General features: G+C 41.6%; 1 protein-coding gene and 1 long non-coding RNA gene across 3 annotated transcripts in view; one reads left to right on the forward strand and one right to left on the reverse strand.

Annotated features, from left to right (window-relative positions):
* Nucleotides 1-14,813, reverse strand: part of LOC126175750 (uncharacterized) — a 443,006-nt gene that overhangs the window by 382,438 nt on the left and 45,755 nt on the right. The gene's annotated exons all lie outside the window — the stretch shown is intronic.
* Nucleotides 1-14,813, forward strand: part of LOC126175788 (uncharacterized) — a 510,800-nt gene that overhangs the window by 336,377 nt on the left and 159,610 nt on the right. The window lies entirely within an intron of this gene.

The following is a 14,813-nucleotide window of genomic DNA, read 5'->3' on the forward strand; positions in this document are numbered from 1 at the left end:
GGCACTTGTTGTAAATACTTCGGCAGCTGATTACCGGGATTTTAATAGTTTCATCTGTGGGGGACATTTCTTTATGTCTTACATGAAAACCTCGGGTTTTATGCTCTTATCGCTATCTCGATTGTCGGTATGGCGTACTCAGAACCCTAAGCGCCATAAGACGTGTATTGTTCGGAATCTAAGGAGTCTAAGATTTCCTTACCCCATGAAGCGTAGCTTTCTACTTTACCGTGTGTCATGTCTTCAGTACTTAAAGTTAAAATCAAGCAACAAGACCCGCAAAAAATAGGGAATATAATTCATTATTACACTAGTGCGACTACAGTAATCACACGCGTTTGACTATGAAAGATATACAACGGTGATAAAAGGACGATACAACGTTTACGTGAGTGCATTGACAAAAAAATGGAAGATGTACAAAGCTTTTCAAGGGATGTTTCAGTAATGCGTAACGAAGGGGATTACATAATACACCAACAGTTATTTCATAGAGATGGAGTGCACAATCTACGTGTCCAGCAAAAAAGAGAGAAACAGTATGTGGATAATTTCTGTTGGCCATAGAGTTCTGTTTTGTGTATTGTAGAAGGTAATTCTCTTTACAGTTTGTGGTAAGCGCATTACGTGAATGAACACACACACACACACACACACACACACACACACACACACACACTCACAAATATATGGTAAATTGCCATATGTAGCACGCAATCGTTTCTGTGTGTGTCTCTTAGAAGCCTTAAATTTCGTTTATTATTGTTGATATTAACGCCCCACCACGTCAGTGAAACCGCGGTCCATTTACGCTGCAGCCTCCTGCGCGTAAAAGCGCTCAGTAAGGCGTCTCCTCTGGCTCTCTATGGAGAAGGGACCATTCACCTCGGCTGAATGTAGTGGCCTTGCCATAAAGTCACGCAACCAAGGTTGCTCGTGACCTCCGCGACAACGGTTACACAACACCGTGTCGCGCTGGTGTTGTGTTTGCAACGCGATCAGTTACTTGCATATTTTATTTGCTGCTTGCTCCTTATGTCGCGGGATTATGATTCTATCCTCCAGAACACACTGGTTATGAGGAATTAGTAAAGCAACATTCCTTAGAAAGAGTGCGTTTCATACTAACCGCGGAGTATAAATAAAAGCTTGGCCGCGCGGAGTGGCCGCCCGGTTTGAGGCGCCGTGTCACGGATTGCGCGGCTCCTCTCGCCAGAGGTTCGAGTCCTCTCGCGGGCATGAGTGTGTGTGTGTGTTGTTATTAGCATGCGTTAGTTTAAGTAGTGTGTAAGTCTAAGGACTGATAACTTCAGCAGTTTGGTCTCTTTAGGAATTCACACATACGCACACATACGCGCGCGCGCGCAAACACACACACACACACACACAGTCACACACACACACACACACACACACAAATAAAAGCTTGAGCCTTTAAAATTAATTATCATTATCTTTTCTTAAAATTCATTGATATGGCAAATGAAACATTCTGTGTATTTTGTTAATACAGGAACGGTTGTTGAATGTCGTTTGTTCTGCACACAACGTCAAACTCAAGCTATTATTCCCAATATATTTAGGCTTTTTGTGAACTCATAGTCTACCTGTGGTGAGTACTCCTAACTTGATGTACTACTCTTGTTGTTGTGATCTTCAGTCCGAAAGCTCGCTTGATTCCGATCCCCACGTCACTCTATACTGTACAAATCTCTTCATGTCTGCAACCAACATCCATCACTTGAACTTACGTACTGTAATCAAGGTTTGGTCTTCTTCCACAGTTTCTACTCTAACCCTACCTCCCCCCCCCCCTTCGCCCACCTTCCCAGACGCGCTCTTCATTATCAACCTGACGATTCTTTGGCGCTTCTCTTCATTACTTATCAGATCTACTCATCAAGCCTACATTATTCTTCTGTGGCACCACATTTCTGAAGTGTCTCTTCTCTTCTTGTCTGAACTGTTTATCCTTCACGTTTTCGGTGCGAGGCTACACTTCAGACAAGTTCCTTTAGAAAATACTACTCTATAAAATTACCTGATGAATTCTAGAGATTGTCTGCCGCCCAATTCTTCTTCAGGAGCGTATATGCCAACTGTAGTAGGCTGCTCGTATAATCTAGTTTTGCTACTCCTAGATATTATAAATGATTTTGTAATCATGAGCATTGCTTATTGTAATCAGAAATCCATTGTCTGAAACCAGCATTATACAAAGTTAAATTGTTGTTGTTGATTGGGTTTATGGCGCTCCACGTCGGGGAGTTCGTAAAACTGCATTTAATTTAAATAAGTTTATATCATATAAAAATTGAAATATACTTTTTTGCAGAAATAACGCTCACTGGATGAAAAAGTATTGATTATGCTGTGCTCCTAGCCACAATCCAAAATAGGGGAATATACTCGCTTTAATCGTCCAACGGATCTCTGTCTCTTAAATGCTCCCCAGTGTACGATAAATTATGCTTCTCTGAAAAAGCTGAAAACGTGTGTAAGACATCAACAGAAATGATCACATAGCTGCGAAGGCGTAAATGTAAGATTCTAGCAGAAGCACGAGGAGTTTAACATAAGTTTTCGGTTACATTATGGATCATATGTAGGCGGAAGGCAATAAGCTGTTTTTTATATTTTGTTTATTTTGGTCCTTTGTGCATATTATGTGTACTACGTGCCGAACGACGTAGCGCTTTGACGACGTAGATGGACTCGAATCCGAATGAGCTGTGTTCCATAGTGTCCCATAAATTCTTTGGGTAATTTAAGATTTCTTCTCCAGTCGTTGTCCAGTTCGATATTGTGCTTCGCCGAAACGATTTCATCTTGCATGGAACGTTGAACCCTAATCTTCCTTCGTTTCTGTGTAACCGTCTTGGTATTACCATTAAGAGTAGTGGCATCTGACAGCCTTAGCTTATCATGATCGTGCTTTATTGTATGCAAATATTTAGTGAATTTAATATTTCCCCTTTTTGTTACTATGTAGTTTCCAAATTCAGATTATTCCACGCAAACAGAAACATCCCGTAAGTATAGATGAGAGAAATGTTCTTCACTAGTGTTTTGCATTAATCAGTCTTTCATGAGGTTCACCCGTAAAGGCAAATCACTCATCCTGTAGATATTACAATTTTATTTTTTCGTCGATATACTTCATTTTTGCTGCCGTAAAATGTGCTAGATATGGAACATTAATACAAAAAATAATTTTTATTATTAAGACCATTGCTTTAAAAAGTTGAAAAATTAATTCTTTCAAATTGTTACGATTTTCTTTATTCTTCTCGATATTGTCTTCGATTATTATACAATAGCAGATATACAATTTTGACCGTAATATCTGTATGTGTCAAATTGTTACGTAAATTGAATGTGATGTAGATAAAACATCAGTAGAGTGAGTTCCCAGTAAGCTAATCTTTCCATCTGCTAATGTGAGCCGTTTGGATATGTTACCTTGTAAAAGCTCTGCGTTAGCTGTCGGCAGTCTGTTGGGCTGTGTTGTTGGGTCAGTGTCCGCTGCTTGCGATTTTTTTCTGTTATTGTTCGGATGACGTATACACGAACCGTGTTTGAAAAGGCACTTAGGCTACTGATGCGAACATTATTCATTGGTGACTGAACCGTTACAAGCGGATAAAAGGAAACGGTCGTGAGGGAGATAGCGTATCTAATAGTGTTCGCAGAACGAGCCACAAAATACGTATGTCATTCAAGCTTACGTTTGCCTCTTGTCGTTCATGCCCTCACAGTCGCTTTGTCTTGAAGTTAGCGTTTGGTATCGTAGGTTACAACAGTCACTTTTCACACAGTGTATAATTCATAATTCTTGGCAACAACAATCTAGCTGTTAGATCTGGAGTAGTGCGTTTGCTACAGCTTGTTTGTGTCTCATCTTAATAATTATAATTGAAAACTATATAAAAAAAGCATGATAAAGAATTACACCTAAGGAAATTATACCGTAGATATGGGTTTAACCTTTAGTCTGTACGGCCTGTGCTTACGCGCCTTCTTTAAATTAATGTAGTTTTATTTTAAGTCTTTCAAAACGTTGAGATACTCATTTTTCAGTAGCGTATGTAATGTTAGCCTGTGTTTTGCGCAAGGAAACTTTGTGGGACCGGAGATGCAGAATATCGCGAACCTGTGTTAAGGTCTGTATGTATAACATGAGCGTCACAATATGCCATCTGTCCCATTGAATGTCAATTTCATTGTAACATGTTCATCCACTATCTATTCTCCGATCTTTAAGCCAGCAGAAGATATACATTGTGGTTTCAAATTATGTTATTTTAAGTCTGGCTCACTTTTTGTTTTTTTGAAAGAACCAAAAAATAAAAAAAAGGTTCACACACCTGTGAAAGAAATTGGCTCATCTGGTCTCCCAGTATCAGTTTATTGCTACGGGAAGAACGCAACAGAATAGATTGATTTAAAAAAGAAACATGTTTAATTGAATGTTGTATAATAGTTAATGGTTGAAACCATAAACTATTTTTACTCATTGCTTTAGAAAAGGATGTATCAATTTAGGTAGCTATTTGAATTATAGGACGTTTAGCGTTATTTATTAACTGTTAAACTGCTGGTATTGTCAGTTTAAAACTTGCAGAAATGCAGCGCGATAATTTCTCTTTAACCAGTAGCGTTAAAGCATTTTTCATACAATGCGTCTACAACAATAGTGACTTTTGCTGGAATGGCAGCAACCAGAGCACCGAGTCTATTATCTGTCATAATAAGGCGAAGAAAATGGTTTCAGTGTTCCGCAGCCATAAACACAGTTTCCACTTTCACTGAAATATTCTATTTAGCACGGAGCTGTAGAATATCGCGAACCTGCATTTAGGTCTGTATGTATAATATGAATGTCACAATATACCGCCTGTCTTGTTGAATGTAAATTTTATTAAAACATGTTCATCCGGTTCCTTTTCTCCGATCTTTAGACCGGCAGAAGATGTACATTGTGGTTTCAGATTATTTTAAGACTGGATTACTTTTTGTAAGGACCAAAAATAAAAAGAGATTCGAGAGAGTAACCTTAACCTTTTTGTTACTCACACCCAGCTGACCCTATGATCGTTCCGATCATAATCAGTAAATTTTTGTTACGTATTGTAATACCTGTCCCATGACCATACACATTGCCGAAGTGGGGTGGCTTGCGCGCCACAACGATATAGACAACGTAGGGGTATCTGTGGAGAGGCCATACTAACATGTGATTCCTAAACAGGGGAAGCAGCATTTTCAATAGTTGCAGGGGCAACAATCTGGATTATTGACTGATCTGGCCTTGTAACATCAGCCAAAATGGCATTACTGTGCCGGTACTAAACCGGCTGAAAACAAGGGGAAACTAAAGCCGTTACTGTTCCCGGGGACCTACTGCTCTACTGTATGGTGAAATGATGATGGAATCTTCTTGGGTAAAGTATTACTGCGGTAAAATAGTCCCGCGTTCAAATCTCCTGGCGGGTACTATGCAGGTGGATATCGGCACTAAGAAAAACAAAACAGGCATTCTACGGATCGCAGCGTGAATGTTAGAGCCCTTAATCGGGTAGATAGCTCAGTAAATCTGAGAAGGGAAATGGATAGATTTAAGTTAGGTACAATGGAGACTGATGAAGTTTAGTGGCAGGATGAGCAGGACCTCAGTCCAGGTTAGTAAAGGATTATAAATACAGAATCAAATAGAGGTAATTCAGGAGTAAGTCTAATACTGAATAAGAAAATAAGAATGCGGGTAAGCCACTGTGAGCAGCATAGTGAACGTATTATCGCAGTAAAGATAGGCAGAAAGTCACCGCCCACTACAGTAGTATAGGTTTATATGTCAACTAGCTCCAGAACTGATGAGGAAGTTGAAAGAACGAAAACTTAATTGTGATGGGTGACTGAAATTCGGTAGTAGGACGAGGAAGAGACGGAAAAATAGTTGGGATATATGGGCTGGAGGAAAGGAATGAAAGAGGAAGCCAACTAGTAGAATTTTGCACAGAGAATAGTTTAATCATCGCTAACACTTGGTTTAAGAATCATGAAGTGGAAGAGATCTGGAGACCGTGGAAGGTTACAGCTTGATTATAAAATAGTAAGACAGAGATTCCGGAAGTAGATTTTAAACTATAAGACATTTCCAGGGGCAGTTGTGGACTTTGACAATAATTTATTGGTCATTAACGGTAGATTAAAACTGTAGAATTTACAAAAAAGTAAAAAGTTAAGGAGATGAAACTTGGATATTTGAAACAACCAGAGGTTGCTGAGAGTTTCAGTGGGAGTGTTAGGCAACCATTGACTGAAACGGTAGAAAGGAATACACTAGAAGACACATAGGTAGCTTTTCGAGATGAAATGGTGAAGGCAACAGATAATCAAAAAGGTAGAAAGCAAAGCCTAGTAGAAATCCTTGGATATTACTGGAGGTATTAAATTTAACTGATGAAAGGAGAAAATGTAAAAATGCATCAAATGAAGCAGGCGAAAGGGAATACATACGTCTAAACAATGGCTAGAGGACAAATGTAAGTCTATGCAAGCATTTATAATTAGGGAGAAGATAGATATCGCCTACAAGAAAAGTAAAATACTCTATGCCACCGAAATATGCTAAAGATTAGATCGTTAAATCGTGTAACTAATGAGGAGGTACTGAATAGAATTGCTGGGACATCAGCACAACATGTCGTATGTTTTAATTATGTGTTATGTTGTTTGTGAAGTGCTGATGTTCCTCGCCACATTTTATTTGACATCACAGTGTTACTTTCAGTATTGTAACAAGCACGTACAACTAATAATGTTACACGATTTGATGATGACAGCGTAGATATGTCGAAAACAGTCGTAGTAATAAAAAGAATTTCTAGCGATCCTGGCAGACATGATTCTTCAAGAATAATACATAAATTTTGTATTGGAATAAAGTGACGTTGGTAAAAATTGCAGAGGGAAAGCAAGCGATGAATACAGTAAACAGATTCAAATAGGTATGTGTTGCAGTAGCTATTCGGAGATGGAAAGGCTTGCGCAGGATACAGAGTAACGTGGAGAGATGCATCAAACCAGTCTTCGGAGTGAAGACAACAACAACAATAACACTGTAACACAACAGTTGTACAGTTGAAATTGGAGGCGCGCGTGCACACACACACACACACACACACACACACACACACACACACACACACACACACACTCTCTCTCTCTCTCTCTCTCTCTCTCACACACACACACACACACACACACACACACAGAGTGCGCGAGTGCGTTGTCGTGGTGGCGAAATCTCAGAGGTGGTGGCTCGTCACTCCAGCAAAACATATTTTCAGAGTCAGGCTCTGTTTGCTCCTTTACTTTTTCATTTGCCCACAAAAGGCGTATCTTGTTTTCTTGAAAAGCACGTAGTACAGAGACTCAGGAGACATTTCCTCAACTATTTTCTTTAACTCTGTGAAAATGAAGTGGTATCCTCCTATCGATTTCCTCCTGAGACGAATTAAATTGCCATGCCTCGTCGAGTACTTCGACCGACTGTGACCGTCTTTGATATTTAAAATAATGGAATAAAATACGGTCATGGGATTAATGTTTCCCAACGATTCCTGTGATAGGGCGAACGCCCACTTTAACCAAATAATGTTCACAGAAATTCTCTGGGTCAAAGAACATGGGTCGAGCCTGTTGGCAAGAGAGCTGACCAACATACTCCCATACTCCCCCCCCCCCGCCCCCACCCCCCGGCCCCTCAGTGAAAAATAAGTCATCTGCCGAGAGAAGAGCGCACTTCAAATGCCGATTCGTGGAGTATTACATATTACGCCAACCTAACAGTGAGTGAGAAATTTGCATTATTTTAGATGTAATTCTCTCCAATGAAGCTGTCCTTGTTGCTGAAGCAAAAGACACTGCTACCATATCAAACATTCATCGAGGAGCCTCCCACCCATCGTAGTAGCGGCAAACTGGACACAACATGCCAGCGTCTATGCGGAAATCTGTGGCCTCCTTTGCAGGTAAGTGTCATCACCTACCCCCTTTCTCCCTGGAGCAATCAGAATCAAGCTCCCCCAACTATCCTGCTTTCGAAACTAGCGCTTATGTATGGGCGGCGTCAATCTTAGTGAGCCAGAGATCCCGGGAAGAATAAAAAGACATGGAACGTACTATAAGACGCTATGAACTATTGCTGTATTAGCGAGTTTTGGACGACATTGGAAGAGCCGTAAATAACTACAAACAAAAAATCAGAGTAGGAGCGCTACCAATCCTTCTGTATCCATCGCATTGGTAAGATTAGCCAGGAGTTTCCTTCAAACATGGGCAGCTATGGTGCAATGATATGAAATAGCTATATTCCTCTAGCACGTGAACGATACTGAGCGTATCGAGAAAACTTTGGCTACAAATACACTAACGCTGGGCGAAATCTGCGCGTTCTCCCAGCTACGATAAAAAGACTTGCAACACGAAATAAACTCTTACAATATTAGTGTGCAATGACACAAGTAGCCTGGTAAATACGCATACGAAAAGAAACTGAAGTATACGTAAACGTACTCGCCGGCCACAGTGCAGTAAAAATAAACTATTTTCGCATACCAAGTCATTGGCTCACAGAGATCACAAAATCTCTGCTGTGATACGACAAAACGCGGCCATAGCGAGCTGCAGCGCTCACGCGTTGTCTGTCGATTAGCCAAAGCGATTAACAATTTCATCGACTCTCAATCAACAACATTCCAAAGACGTGCTTAATACGAAACCGGATAATTAAGAACAAGGAATTGGACCACAAACATTTCTGCAGGAGTTGCATCCGGCGACTCCGCCAGAGCTGCCGCAGCAGCTGACTCTGGGGTCACAAACAAGAGACTCCATATGTCTACCCAACACTACACCAGCCGGCTGCGTCCGACACCATTGCCACTCGCCTCCATCCCGGACACCGCCTTTGGCGCCTCGACATCTGAGCTCACTGCTTCCATTGCTGTGAGCCTCCAGCCAGCCCTGGAATACTGGCTAGGTCACGACCGCCTAACACCTCTCCTTATGTATATGCAGCTACCTGACCAGGCGAATAATAACGTGCGTAAAATGTCACCTCATTGATTCAAGTTACTACGGAAAATCTTCATATGCAGCAGAGATTCTCCGCCCTGTGTGTCGCTCGCTGAAATAGTCGAATTTCTTTCTCTACCACATCCATGTCCAGCGGAAACAACACAGAGGCTGGCTGCTCAGCGACCAGTAAACGAAACAGAGCTGAGTTGTGTCCCCGCACTAGTGGCATTTGTAATCATCGGAAGCTGGTGCTTGATAAAGTGCCAATGGATCACCTGCCAAAGACATGTAGCAGACATGCATAAAAAATGCAGGCATCTGTAACACACACACACACACACACACACACACACACACATATATATATATATATATATATATATATATATATATATATATATATATATATATACAGGGTTATTACAAATGATTGAAGCGATTTCACAGCTCTACAATAACTTTATTATTTGAGATATTTTCACAATGCTTTGCACACACATACAAAAACTCAAAAAGTTTTTTTAGCCATTCACAAATGTTCGATATGTGCTCCTTTAGTGATTCGGCAGGCATCAAGCCGATAATCAAGTTCCTCACACACTTGGCGCAGCATGTCCCCATCAATGAGTTCGAAAGCTTCGTTGATGCGAGCTCGCAGTTCTGGCACGTTTCTTGGTAGAGGAGGTTTAAACACTGAATCTTCCACATAACCCCACAGAAAGAAATCGCATGGGGTTAAGTCGGGAGAGCGTGGAGGCCATGACATGAATTGCTGATCATGATCTCCACCACGACCGATCCATCGGTTTTCCAATCTCCTGTTTAAGAAATGCCGAACATCATGATGGAAGTGCGATGGAGCACCATCCTGTTGAAAGATGAAGTCGGCGCTGTCGGTCTCCAGTTCTGGCATGAGCCAATTTTCCGCGGGCTACGCGTGAAACTTTCCCGCACGCGTTCAAACGTTTCTTCACTCACTGCAGGGCGACCCGTTGATTTCCCCTTCGTCCTGAAGTTGCACTGTTATGACTGACTGATGTGAGTGCATTTCAACACGACATACGGTTTCTCGGCTCCTGTCGCCATTTTGTCTCAATGCGCTCTCGAGCGCTCTGGCGGCAGAAACCTGAAGTGCAGCTTCAGCCAAACAAAACTTTATGAGTTTTTCTACGTATCTTTAGTGTGTCGTGGCCATATGTCAATGAATGGAGCTACAGTGAATTTATGAAATCGCTTCAATCATTTGTAATAGCCCTGTATATATACAGGGTGTTTCAAAAATGACCGGTATATTTGAAACGGCAATAAAAACTAAACGAGCAGCGATAGAAATACACCGTTTGTTGCAATATGCTTGGGACAACAGTACATTTTCAGGCAGACAAACTTTCGAAATTACAGTAGTTACAATTTTCAACAACAGATGGCGCTGCGGTCTGGGAAACTATATAGTACGATATTTTCCACATATCCACCATGCGTAGCAATAATATGGCGTAGTCTCTGAATGAAATTACCCGAAACCTTTGACAACGTGTCTGGCGGAATGGCTTCACATGCAGATGAGATGTACTGCTTCAGCTGTTCAATTGTTTCTGGATTCTGGCGGTACACCTGGTCTTTCAAGTGTCCCCACAGAAAGAAGTCACAGGGGTTCATGTCTGGCGAATAGGGAGGCCAATCCACGCCGCCTCCTGTATGTTTCGGATAGCCCAAAGCAATCACACGATCATCGAAATATTCATTCAGGAAATTAAAGACGTCGGCCGTGCGATGTGGCCGGGCACCATCTTGCATAAACCACGAGGTGTTCGCAGTGTCGTCTAAGGCAGTTTGTACCGCCACAAATTCACGAAGAATGTCCAGATAGCGTGATGCAGTAATCGTTTCGGATCTGAAAAATGGGCCAATGATTCCTTTGGAAGAAATGGCGGCCCAGACCAGTACTTTTTGAGGATGCAGGGACGATGGGACTGCAACATGGGGCTTTTGGGTTCCCCATATGCGCCAGTTCTGTTTATTGACGAAGCCGTCCAGGTAAAAATAAGCTGCCCACATGCATATCGCCATCATCAATCCTGTGCACTACATCGTTAGCGAATGTCTCTCGTGCAGCAATGGTAGCGGCGCTGAGGGGTTGCCGCGTTTGAATTTTGTATGGATAGAGGTGTAAACTCTGGCGCATGAGACGATAAGTGGACGTTGGCGTCATGTCCAGATAGCGTGATGCAGTAATCGTTTCGGATCTGAAAAATGGGCCAATGATTCCTTTGGAAGAAATGGCGGCCCAGACCAGTACTTTTTGAGGATGCAGGGACGATGGGACTGCAACATGGGGCTTTTGGGTTCCCCATATGCGCCAGTTCTGTTTATTGACGAAGCCGTCCAGGTAAAAATAAGCTGCCCACATGCATATCGCCATCATCAATCCTGTGCACTACATCGTTAGCGAATGTCTCTCGTGCAGCAATGGTAGCGGCGCTGAGGGGTTGCCGCGTTTGAATTTTGTATGGATAGAGGTGTAAACTCTGGCGCATGAGACGATAAGTGGACGTTGGCGTCATTTGGACCGCAGCTGCAACACGGCGAACGGAAACCCGAGGCCGCTGTTGGATCACCTGCTGCACTAGCTGCACGTTGCCCTCTGTGGTTGCCGTACGCGGTCGCCCTACCTTTCCAGCACGTTCATCCGTCACGTTCCCAGTCCGTTGAAATTTTTCAAACAGATCCTTTATTGTATCGCTTTGCGGTCCTTTGGTTACATTAAACCTCCGTTGAAAACTTCGTCTTGTTGCAACAACACTGTGTTCTAGGCGGTGGAATTCCAACACCAGAAAAATCCTCTGTTCTAAGGAATAAACCATGTTGTCTACAGCACACTTGCACGTTGTGAACAGCACACGCTTACAGGAGAAAGACGACGTACAGAATGGCGCACCCACAGACTGCGTTGTCTTCTATATCTTTCACATCACTTGCAGCGCCATCTGTTGTTGAAAATTGTAACTACTGTAATTTAGAAAGTTTGTCCGCCTGAAAATGTACTGTTGTCCCAAGCATATTGCAGCAAACGGTGTATTTCTATCGCTGCTCGTTTAGTTTTTATTGCCGTTTCAAATATACCGGTCATTTTTGAAACACCCTGTATATATATATATATATATATATATATATATGCCATACTATTAACGGTAGCTGAGTGTTCCTGTAAGGAGGCATTTATTAAGATTACTGTGCTGAAAAAGAAATGGTTTGAGACATTAGCTATGATAAACAACAGTAAGTTGTATCTTGTTGACAACCTTCCCACCATGATGAGATCGCAAATGTATGTTTTGTTTATTTTCAAGAGGTGAACTATGATCCCTGCATCATTAGACGTGTCCAGACGTTGATTTCTATAGTGTTTTATGCAGTCCTGTTGCCTAGGAAAAAAAAAACAGTGTCCGAAATAAAATAATAAAACGTTATGGTCACTCCGTTCCTTTTGTAATACCGCTTTCACCACATCGTAAAAGTAAATTTTTACAGTCAGATTCTATTAACATTTGACAGTGATGTGAACTCATATAGCGTGATGTTCTTTCCGTGAAATTTATACGGAACTTGTATTCATAGCCAACCTGCACTTCGCGTAAATAAGAGAAATGATGAGTCATATAGACAACAGTTTTCTTCCATAGCTCTGTTTTTGCGAGCAGTACCAGACGAAGTATGTATGAGCTGTAAAGCTTTAGTTAGATGTTCTTGATCATGTGACCAAATTACAACCATACCGCGACCTAGAGTTTGGACGAGTATTAAATGACAGAAGAATCTGTGACATATTTGCGGAATTAGCGGCAATGTATAGGTTTCATTGTCCAGTCTGGACACATACATACGTACACGTTCGACTGGCAGTAAAATAGGCTTCTATGTAAGAACTACAACATAGTTCTGAAAAAAGTGAGTCATGTAATTTCTGGGCAATATACGTTTCCAGCCCTGTAAGTGTCTCGGGCTTTGTAGCAAATTATTTACCTTTTTGTGTAACACATCACAAAAATTCTAAACATGGTGACACAGTAATACATTTCCACATACACAGTTGTCTGTTGCAGTGTTAGAGCGTTAAACTAGCAGCACCTCTACGAAGGCAATGTTTCTGTCAGTCATAATTGCGAGAGCATAAAAATAAAGCCTGTTTCCCTACCTTGGTTCTACGGGAAGTAGCCAATTCCTGTAACGTAGCTGACGAAGACGAGCAACCAGTTATCGAGAAGAGCAATATTGAATTCCACCAACAGGTACTCTAGAAAACAGCTGTCTGTATCTCTGTTTGCGTAATGGATTTCCACGTTAAATAATTAAGATTATAGGCATACAGTGCGTAGTTTTATAATCTATTATCGATCCCGATTGCCATTTTTTAAAGAAAGTATCAAGGAATGGTATTTCATCCTGCCATTATCGAATATTCCGTTAAAAGTCTTCCACAGCACGTATTTTAATTTTACTAACCATAACAGGAAAATAAATCATGATTGCGCAACCAACATATAAGCTCACATTACTTGCAAATAGACAAAATTACAGAATGATAGTAGGACTACAGAAAATTTTAGTAGGTAATAATATGCATCTGCTGAATTTAGTCCTCTATTAGGCATCTGTATTGTTACCAGCAAAACAGTTAGTCCTCTCCGTTGGATAATCATAACTAGTATCACTAGATCCTTCCATATTTTTGACACACTAGCAAAAAAACCTCTGGGGAAGGTCGCGTTTTGCCAGTCGTAGTAACCGTAAATAGTAAAATATGTTTCCCAGGGTTGATTCTGCAGCTGTATCCGACACCCGTAAAGTGGCTGACGAACAGACAGTTATCCCACCCGTTCTGCCATTAGCAAATGCTTTGTTGCTTTGTAAAAACTGAATTTATGTAATGCATATACGCCCCATAATGATTTAGAAATTTACTTATACCAGATAAATAGCAGAACAACATAGTATTCAAACCAGAGACAGTCCATAACACGACTGTCAGTATCCCTGTTTGGTAGTTTCTGTCCCCAACTGGCAGAAGGAGCTATGGGGCCAAACGGTTCAAATGGCTCTGAGCACTATGGGATTTAACATCTGAGGTCATCAGTCCTCTAGACTTAGAACTACTGAAACCTAACTAACCTAAGGACATCAGACACTTCCATGCCCGAGGCAGGATTCGAACCTGCGACCGCAGCAGCAGCGCGGTTCCGGACTGAAGCGCCTAGAACCGCTCGGCCACAGCGGCCGGCGCTATGGGGCTACCCTGGCAATTCAGCTGTGACAGACGTAACGTTCCTCACAGCAGCGACGAGATATTGCAGTAATTGTGCTGACCATATCTCTGGCCGTCTGCCTCTTCCACAGGCGTTCACTCTCGATGCTGCTGGAGAGAACAATTGAAAAAAATGGTTAAAAGCAAGTTAAACGGTTTGAAAAATTAGACAGACTCCGAGGAGCAGTATAAAATGTTAGCCAAGTCATGTAGTTAAAGTGTATGCTACCTGTGATGAGCTGCCTTCTCGAGGTATAGCCTGTGGTAGCCTCAATATGTGGTCCATATGTATTGCTTTTTGTTTATGGAATCACATCACTTCACACTGCATTAAATACTTTCATGATTCCCCGAATAGGAGACTCCCGGCCCACAATGCCGTACACTCATTTCCACTATGATTCGAAATAAATGACTTGCAGGTCTC

This window comes from Schistocerca cancellata, chromosome 1, assembly GCF_023864275.1.
Source record: "Schistocerca cancellata isolate TAMUIC-IGC-003103 chromosome 1, iqSchCanc2.1, whole genome shotgun sequence".
Lineage (NCBI taxonomy): Eukaryota > Metazoa > Arthropoda > Insecta > Orthoptera > Acrididae > Schistocerca > Schistocerca cancellata.